Source organism: Typopeltis vanoorti, chromosome 2, assembly GCF_054136105.1.
Source record: "Typopeltis vanoorti isolate ZY-2024b chromosome 2, IOZ_Tvanoo_1.0, whole genome shotgun sequence".
Taxonomy (NCBI): domain Eukaryota; kingdom Metazoa; phylum Arthropoda; class Arachnida; order Uropygi; family Thelyphonidae; genus Typopeltis; species Typopeltis vanoorti.
The window spans coordinates 44,044,057-44,054,669 of record NC_143550.1 but is presented as its reverse complement, the minus strand read 5'-3'; positions in this window follow the sequence as shown (position 1 = coordinate 44,054,669).

Below are 10,613 nucleotides of genomic sequence, written 5' to 3'. Positions count from 1 at the left end.
TTTACAAAGCTTTGGAGAACGAAAAAAAGGTACACAAATTGAAGGACAACAATTCTAAAGACAGGAGAAATCGCTGAATGTGAAAAATGGAAAGGAATTTAGCCTGCGCCTACTCTCAGCGCATACGAAACGTTTTTGTAAAATATTAACAAACAGGACTAAAAGCTAAAAAGATATTAAGGCACGAGCAATAACGTTTGGAACAGGTGAAAGAACTTTCAATTTTTACTTTATGGAATATAATTGAATATTTTCCTGTTGAAAACCTTCTCATAGCTAAACTGTATGGATTCTGTCAATCATTTTGACAACATTGGTAATCATTATGGATAATTATCAGCAGCTATGGAATTTGATAAATATATGAAAATAATGAAAAAATGTATGAAGAAAGTAAAAGATTTGTTATTACATATCGAACAACATAGAATGCTTTTAGATAAGGGCAAGAGTTAGGGCTGTGTAATGTCTAGACTACTTTTTTAACATAGTCATCGATTGTATTTTAAATTAAAGGTATAGGAAGAGGACTGAAATTGAATCTCATATTTCAGGTGAAAAGGTATAGACTATGAAGATGACAGATTTAATATCAAATGCTCAGATATATAAGGAGAAAACGGACACATTGTATAAGACCGCTCAAAAAGTTGAAATAAGTATGAATAAAATGGAAGCTCTTGAACTGAACAACATATCCCATGAAGAAATTAAAATCATCCAACTCACAGAAGTTGTGAATTTTACATACTTGGGAGTATGTGTTCATACTGAACGTGAAGCGGAGAAGGATATAACACAGAGGTTGATAAAAGCAAATACTGCTTTCAGAAAATTGAATAATACATGGAAAGCATCCGTATAACAAATTAAATATAAAAGTAATCGATCATGGACATGAAAAGTGGCAAAAAAGAAACAGGAAACCAAATTATACAGTTTTCAAAGTGTTTGCTTAAAATATAAATATTTTGGTCACATAAATAAGCAAAAATATTTCCAGTGAAATAAAAGGATGCACATGAAAATGAATTGGCCATTTCCTGATAATGGACAAAGAAAAAAAGCCAATAAGAAGAGTGAAATAAAAGAAAGGTGCTCGGATGGGTGAGGTGAGCTGGAAAAGGCAGAATTAGTCGCAAAAGACAAGGTAAGGGAAGAAGGTTGATCTTGGCTCTATATGTCGTCATGGCCTATAAGAGGATAAATAGATAGGTATATATTAACGTGTATTTTGTCCTGTTTATATCATACATTATGATTGTTGGATGTGAATAGGTTTTCGCTTCCATTTGCCTATTATCTACGTTTTTTTTCCTATTAATATTCTTAGCATCTTCTCATATATGCTTGCATAAATGTTACATGAGATATTCAGTACGAAAATTCCTCTAATTATAGTATTCAGTTTATTTTCATTTTCAGGGATGGATAGTATGAGAGCTACTCCTATCATGCATAATTTGAGCTTGTTAAATATACACTGTAGCCACTGTAAAACATTATTTTTAAAAATACCCTTATTTTAAATTAACCCGTAGCGCAGTTGGAATGGAAGGAACAAGAGAATTTCGTTCTACTTTAAGAAGAAAGCGACCAAATGTTTTTCACAGGTTCTCCACCATGTATGTTGCATGACAATTCAAGATATCATGTGTGTCGCAAATGGTGATAGAGATGTTGGACAGGTGGCAATGGGAAGTATTGGAACATCCTCCATATTTACCGGATATGAGTCATTGCGACTTCGACTTGTTCCTCAAAATTAAAGAGCCCCTCAGAGGTCTGCCTGCGGTTTCATGATGTGCAAGAGGTTCTTCTTCGAGCAGTAGGTGGCAGTATCACTAATATCAACAGCCATCACACTGCTGATGGTATTCAAATTTGTAGGAGCGCTGGATACCTTCAGCAGAGTGTTGTCTGTTGATAAGGAATGTACACAATATTAAAACAACAATCCTGGATCAAGGTCCAAGTGCACGAGGTAAATGTTCTGCACCTTTTTACATTGAATGGATGTATATGGACTTGATAAATAAATCATTTTACATTTTGTGCACGTTTCCAATATTAATTTATTTACAACCCTCGTAATTAGGTATCGGAAATAGATGCTATTAAAAATATTAAAATTAAATACTATTTATTGAATATTCTTTTACAAAAACTAAATCTAGATGAGAGGGTGGTTTTCCTGTTAAAGCAAGTAAACCAGCCAGAAGAACACATGCAATTTGCAAACAGTGCAAGGAGGATTAACCATACTATCATAAGCAGTGATATTCTTTCTAGAAGCGAAATTACTTAACAGTGACAGGGAAGATGGGTATATTTCTCTATGTTTTTTAATAAAATTTTTACAGTGTTTCTAATTTCTCTCAACTTTAAAAAATTTAGCTTGATAAATGAAAATCTCCTCCACACATTTCAGATATTGATACATTTGCTCATTTTATTTTGTGGCAAACTGGAATCCCGTTTCAACCAGTCTGAAGAAGTTTATCTTCTTATCCCACAAGTTTAACAAAAACAATCAAGAAGTCAAACCAAAGAGCTGATTATATGCTATAGATCAGTGTTTCTCAACCTTTCTAAGCCCAAGGACTAATAAAATGCCTAAAACAATTCTACGGACCACTAAGTTACAGAGGCGTAGCTGGGGGAGGAGGGGAGAATTCGCCCCGGGCGGCACTTTTTTGGCGTTTAAAAAATCTTGTCATACTGTCTATAAAACAGCAACTGAGTGATGAAATAGACTTCGACAATGTCATCGATGATTTTGCTAACAAAAAAAAAGCAAGAAAAATAACATTTTAGAATGATTGAGCGGGAGATGGTAAATCCCTTTTTATTTTACCATCTCCCGCTCAATCAACAAATTCGCCGGTAAAATAGCCTTTCGGCTGATTATCTTTGTAATTAACATTTTAGAATGTTGGAATTAAAGTTTTACTTAAAAATAAACATAGTGTTTTTCATTTATTTCCCTATACGTCGTTTTGACTTTTTTTTAATTTTTTTAAAAACCTATGCAGAATTACCAACACTTCGGAAAAACTGTGCCATTTATAACATAAATCTAAAAGCATGTTTTGAATACATATAGAAACATAATTAATTAAATTGGAAGTAAACGATTAAAAGTGTATCATCATTGAACAAAGTTTTAATTTTTATTAAACAAATAATATGATCTAATTATGTTACTACTTACTTTTAACGATATGGTTGAGCTTCTCGGCCCTTGCAGAGTAGCTGGATATCTGGCTCAATATTGGTCAACTTCATTCGAAGATTGGCACACACACTAAGACGATTTCTGTATTTTGTTTTTATTTGAAGGAGCGATGAAAATCCTTTCTCACAAAGATACGCTGTAGAAAACTGCATGACGATTTTCAATGCTTCTTCGGATAATTCCGGAAATTCACTTCTCACTGAAGGCGAGATCCAAAATCGAGCCAAACCAAGATCACTGAATTGCATTTTAAGTCCACTGTCACTTGAAAGCTCAATTAACTGTTCTTTTTTCGATAATGAAAAAAAACCGTTCTCGTGACTGCAAGTCTGAAATGGATCGCGAACCCACAGAAATTTCTTATAAAAGTTATTCGAAAAATATGTTTCAAAATTCTGTTTGAGTTTTGAGGTAGTCACAAACCTTTTCCAGAAACTCAAATCAACAAAAATATCATTTTACACTAAAACGAATTCCAATGTTGAAAAAGGTGCAAATTGTCTTTTACATAACTAATCCATAACACCAGTTTTTTCTCGAATGCCTTTATTTTGTCGTAGGCTTCAAGAACAGTTAAAGAATTTCCCTAAAGGAAAGATTTATTTCATTTAATTTCAAAAAAAAATGACTGAAAGATAGAATAGTGTTGATAACCATACTTCGTCAACAAGGAGTGATGCAAAATCGGAATTATTCATTTACAAATAATAAAACTTCGTGCCTTAAATGAAATAACCTTGTTAGTACTTTGCCCCTGGAAAGCCAGCGAATTTCAGAATGAAGCAAAAGTTGTATATATTCGCTGTCCATTTCATCGCGGAGTACTGAATATAACCTGTTATTTAACGGTCGAGCTTTAATAAAATTAACTAGCTTTACAGCGTTGTATAGCACACTTTTAAATTTGGTTGCATTCCTTTGGAGGCTAACGCTTCCCCTAGATATGAAACAATGTACCCAATTCATATCCGGAGCTACTTCCTTGAGAACAGAAACAACCCCACTATGCCTGCCTCTAAAGGCGTGAACTCCATCCGAACAGAAGCCCATACATTTTTCCCAGTGGATCCCTTTGTGTATTATGTAATTATTGAGAGTGTGAAATATTTCTTCTCCAGTTGTTCGGGATGGCAAAGTTCTACGAAACGGAATATCATCATGAATGTTGTTATCATGCGCATATCTTACGTAGCATATTAACTGCGCATCACTTGTAACATCAGTAGTCTCGTCTATTTGTAACGCATAATAAGGGCTCTTCTTAGCTCTCTCGATTAACTGAGATTCTACGTCACCTACCATATCATTAATTCTGCGACCGACAGTGTCATTTGAAAGAGGAATCAAATCAACATCTTTTAGTAACCTATTGCCAAACATAGTTCTTACATCTTTTATAACTGGAAGTAGCAAATTTTCCACGATAGAATGAGGTTTCCCTGTTTATGCTATGCGCAAACTTAGGAGATTGGATGCTTATGCTTCCAATTCCTTGCTATTAACGGAACCCGTGGCCGAAACTATATCTTTCCCATGACATAATGTCCCTAAGCGTCGCTGAAAAAATTCAATTGGCTTATTTTTCACATCACAATGTTTAGTTTCTAAATGTCGTCGGAGTTTCGCAGGTTTCATGCACTTGTTCGACAACACTTCATAACACAAAACACATTGAGGTTTCTTCTACTTTAATAGTATCAGATTTACTCGCTGTTGCAACACGTGTATTACAATTAGGGTGAGCATCACCTGTTTCATTTGCTTTTCTTTTCAAAGTCCTAGTTCTAAGCCACTTTTCCATTATTAAAAAAACGTTTCCGAAAAATATATAAATACTGGGGTTAACTCACCGCATACTTTGTCCAAGTATCACTTAACACTTCGGAAGATATACCGAAACTTGGTTGAAAGAGGGAAACCTTCAATAATAAAAATCAATAAACAACAAGCAATTGGTTAAAATGTGGATAACACATGTTCTCTTCAAATCTGGCAAAACAGCAAGGGGGGGGAGTGAAGTGAATACTTCACTCCCCCTTGCTGTTTTTTGCGTTATTGCTTCCGCCTTTTAACATTCTAACGTTATTTCTTGGTATTTGTAAGTCGCCGTTTGATTTCAATAACTTTACTTACATATTCAAGTTTAATTTGTTTTGTTTGGATAATTAAAAAATATATATTTATTTAATTTATGTCTGTCTGTCTGCGGACCATCTGTCCCATTGTCGAGGACCACAGGTTGAGAAACACTGCTGTCAAAAGCGGATGAACTAATAATTGGTATTGAATGCAAATGATACCAATACAGTATTTTTAGGAAGGAGAGACAAGACAGGGGAAACGAGTGTGCTGCTAATGATATGTTTTGATTTGAGAAAGCTATGATTGAGATCGCATCTTATTTAAAGCTATCCTGATTTGAGGTGGAGTCTATGGCGAGTTATTATTACGATGAAATGCATCACAAAATCAATCTGATCGGTGCTAAATCAGTAATCACCACAAGTGATTTTAATTATCCGAACGTTGATTTGATAGCAGTGAAATGGAAAAAAATGAAACCAGTTTACTAAACTAGTGCGAGATAAGTTCTTCAAGCAGAATGTGAGGGAAGGAACGAGATCAAAGAGTGTTAGATCGGATCATAATATCAGATGGTGTTTTCAGTAAAAGACTATGTTTCTGCCACTGATCTGGACATCATGCTGTACTAACTTGGGAAGTGGTTAAGTATATGGATCCTCCCATTCAGAAAAAGTTACCTGCTGAACTACAACGCAGGATATTATGACAATAGAATATTAGGTTCGGTCCCAGGGTATTGGCTCCTGGATGGAAAAGATATTGGAAGTCAGTGGTAAGCATCAAAAATACTTAAATGATGCAATACCAGAATGCGTCCCCGCAGTTTCATGAATAACTGGGATAAGAGTGAAATGGACGAGTAATCTTATTGACCTAGAGATTCTGATGAAAAAATATTAAGTACAAGGAATAGCGTGAACATAAGGATGATATCATTTTTAATGCATTAAGTATTGCAGACAAAGCTAAGTAAGTATGAAACGAAACCTGCTCTAAGCCAGAGATAACTCAAAAGAATTATTTTGTTATACTTGAAGTAAAAAATCACTACTAAATGTGGATGGCATGGGATGGCTGATGAACAGATTATTCAGTTCATGAGTAGCCATTTTGTTAACGCCTATCACCTTGTTGTACGCAAAATGCAGCTCAGTGCTAGCTCTTTACTAAATAACGAAACTCAGGTGCATGAGGTGGTGGAACTATTGTTGTTGTTGCATGGACTGAATAATAATTCGACAATACGAGATGGGATATCACCACGGATATTGAGTGTTCAGATGAACAGTCTTTGATTTTTACCCAGCTATATAATCTGAGTCTCAGCAGAGAGCATATTCCTCAGAAATGAAACAAATGGATGCGAATCCCGTTGTACAAGGCTGGTGCAAAGACATGTGATTATCTACAGACAGATCAGTATCACTGGAGTAGTGGTAAAAATTTTAGATAAGCTGCTAAGAGCTCGCATACAAACAAAAAGGTGTGACAAATAATCTACACGACTTTGTAATAAACAGCACGCGCTTAGTAGGGTAAAGTCATGCTTTAGTTACACGCTCACATTTTATAATAATGTTTTGCTTCAGTTTGACAAGAATAACTTTTATGTATATCGCTTTTTAGTGAAAACCGCATACCAGGAAACGTGATTTCCGAAAAACCCGACCATGCGCAGTAACAGTTTCACGCAACGATCAGCATGTGTCTCGAGACTCCTTCAGCATGTGTGCTGGCACGTTCAATGAAAACCTGCGTTCATCGCGACACGAGAGCAGATTCTAGGAAGCCAGTGGTTCGCTAGTTATTTCTTAGAACTATGGTCAATACGAAGTCTTATGAGAAAAAAAAAATGTTTACTTCAACAACAATTGGACATCATTTTCAACGAAATAGTTTTCTTGTAATCTTTGTAAAGCTTGGAAGAATTTGTAACAGCTCTTTACTAAGTAAAAATTAATTCTGTTCAGCTTTCAAACCACAATCGTATATTCATACACCACGTTGGTTACTCTATCCATCTCGTGGGTGAAACTGCACGTTCCTCACTTTTTAATTATTAATAATTTTTTCCAATAGATTATCCTCAGAATAATGTCATAAAATTCAATTATTAATGACATATACAAACAATAATAATCCATTGGAAAAAAATTAGGTTCTTCAGTAAAATGCGGTGTCATAAAAATTGAAATCAATTTAAATAGAAAATTTCTATTTCTAATTTTCTTTCAAATAAATGAGGTGAAAGAAAATCACCTATTTCATCATCCGATAATCGAGATCTTGAGCAACAAGTTGCTCACCCATCGAGACGAATGGACAGACACAATATGAGAACTGAAATCAATACCTGTCAGCCATGATAAGTTGCAGTCCTGAAACGTTCAACAATGTTAAGCTTCATTTCGGCTCACAATCGAATGAAGGATGGCTTTTTTTTCCTCCAAACTATTGCTCCTCCCTTATTGGTAAATGACGGAAGTTCATGTCCCTTTTTTTGCAAGAAATTCTTCTTGTGGAAAAGAAATTGAAAGATCTCACAGTACATATTCACTTACAGTGGTACGTGATATTACGAAATGGAAGAACTAGAAGATTTCAGTCAACCTTCCAAGGATAAATAAGAAAAAAAGTGGGAAAAAAAGTGAAAAGTCAGCATAATAATTAAGTTTTGATTAAATCATGATAATACATTAACCATCTCAGTAACTGTTAGTCGTAAAGTGTGATATGTAGAACTTCAGATTTTAGCTTTTATTTCAGAAAAATTAAACTATACATCTTAATTTAATATTAATATCAAACTAATTCAAATATTATTAAATTAAATCAAAAAATATTGTTGGATTGCAGACAAACAGATTATATAATGAGGAATATTAATACACCTTTTATTTATTAATATATATTTTTTTAAATTAAAGAAAAATATTACACAATTGTTGCCGGAGGAAGAATCAATCGACCGTGAGATGCGGTGATTGATTCATTCAATCCAATACTCTTGGAGGTTAATGGATGGCAATGCTGTAGCCAGTAAAGTTCTAACTGAGGCTAGGCTATTGCTGTCACCCTCCTTCCATGATCAGAGCTTTAATAGCTCAATAGCACCTTATCCCTACACTGTCCTCTACAGATAACGGGGAATATGAAAAGCATTCTTGCTGCGCCCCTTTAAGCCAGTCCTTATAAGGACTATAAGGACAATTGTTGCCGGTGGCTATAGAGATGAGAAGGAATAGTCCTTTTTAGGACTTCCAGGGTAACAAATGGCAATGCTGTAGCCAATGAAGTTTTAACTGAGGCTCGGCTATTGCCCGTTACCCAGCCATGACTAGAGCTTTTTAGCTCGACAACACTCCATCCACACAGATTTACTTCATTCAGATGACGGGATAAAGAGTCAAGGACTCAGTCCATCGCCCAGTTCTTTTAAGAACTTTAAGGACGATTGTTGCCATCGTCACATCAGATACGTGCTGGGACGGTCTGGTACCTGCACCAGCCAACTTACACCTATACAACACCTATTTCTAAAGCCGAAATCTATGACGTCATACAGAAGTTGAAGAATAAAAAAGCTCCTGGACCTGACGGCATTCCTTAATAAAATTATTAAACTGCTACCCCGAAAGGCCATCGTACATCTTACAACAATAATAAATGCCATGCTTAGATTTAAATACTTCCCTTATGCTTGGAAGTTGGCAGATGTCGTCCCTATTTATAAGCCTGGTAAGGACCCAAAATTGCCACAAAGTTATCGTCCCATCAGTCTGATGTCCAATTTGGGCAAAATCGCTGAAAAACTCATCCTCTCCAAAATTCAAGTCTCTGTAAACAAGCTAAATATCCTTCCTACAGAACAGTTCGGTTTTCGCAAACTCCACAGCACTACTCAACAGATCCATAGACTAGTTGAATACATTACCACCAGCTTCAACTGGCATCAATACACCGGTGCAGTCTTTTTTGACTTAGAAAAGGCCTTTGACAAACTATGGCACTTTGGACTCCTGTACAAGCTGATCTTAGCCGGCATTCCACTCGATCTGATCCACCTCATAAAGTCTTTTCTTTCTGGAAGGAATGCCTCAAGGATCCTGATCTCTTAAGTCACATCTTGTTATTAAGAAACTACAAGATAACCTGCTGAACTTGGAACACTGGCTCTCCATTTGGGGATTATATGTAAATCCTCAAAAATTCCATCTAAAATGCAAGAAACGCTTAATAAGACTTTTGCAAACAAAGGCGAGTTAATCGGTCTAAAACTGAAGTAGAACGATCATTCAGTTCCAGTAAATAGATTTTTCAACCAGATTTTGTAGAATGAAGACTGACTATAGAGACAGGATTAATTTCCCTACCATCAGTATAAACATAAATTAATTGGCCAAAATAGGCCATTTATTATTTTTATCTATCCTCTGATGTACTAAAGATAAGGTGAAACGATAAATATATTCGAACATTATCGAAAAATATTTTAAATAATTAATATAACACGCACGAAGAAGATAGATCGCTTAAAATAAGACGAATGCTTCCAAACGGGGAAAATGTAATAACACGGAAAGAAGAAAGAATAAAAGATAAATATGAATCAGTCTGATCTTATCGGATGTATTGTATACACATAAATTGTACGGTACAGTGTCACCGAGGTCAAGGCTAATGAACGTAACGATTACGGATTCCTTCTCTGTGCAATATTGAGAACTGACCTGTCGATACCTCTCTTCTCACGGGAGTAATGGAAGCACGTGGCCTCGCATTTGGCTGTATTCCTACATGATGCTTCTAAGTTACTTCGAGCAAATCACCATAGCAACAAGCAACTATGTTAGTAGTCCTTCGAGGTTCCATTTTCTTTTCGACCTACATCATGTCGATTTATTAGGTCTGTCACCGCCGGATGACCGGATGTCAGAGACACGTGCTCCCTTTTGACAGTTAGAGGAAAGAGGCCACCCGACTCATAAATAATCAGCATCCCACCAATCTGTAACATTCCCGCATAATCATCAGAAAAGCGTTTCTGAGCCACCGTGCAAGAGCCGTTGCGTAGGAAAATGTTCGAAATGGTTTCGTTTGGAACAGCTGAAACATGACGTCTATTAAATTCCCTAATCCCAGCGCACGACTTCTGTGTTGTGAAGGTGAAGATTGTCAGGGTTGTATACAAAATATGCGATGATTCGTTCTTCATTCCTGGATGAGTTGTGTCCAGTAGATATGCGTGTTGTAGTTATAAAACTCTTCGTAGGAGATACTATCGACAAAG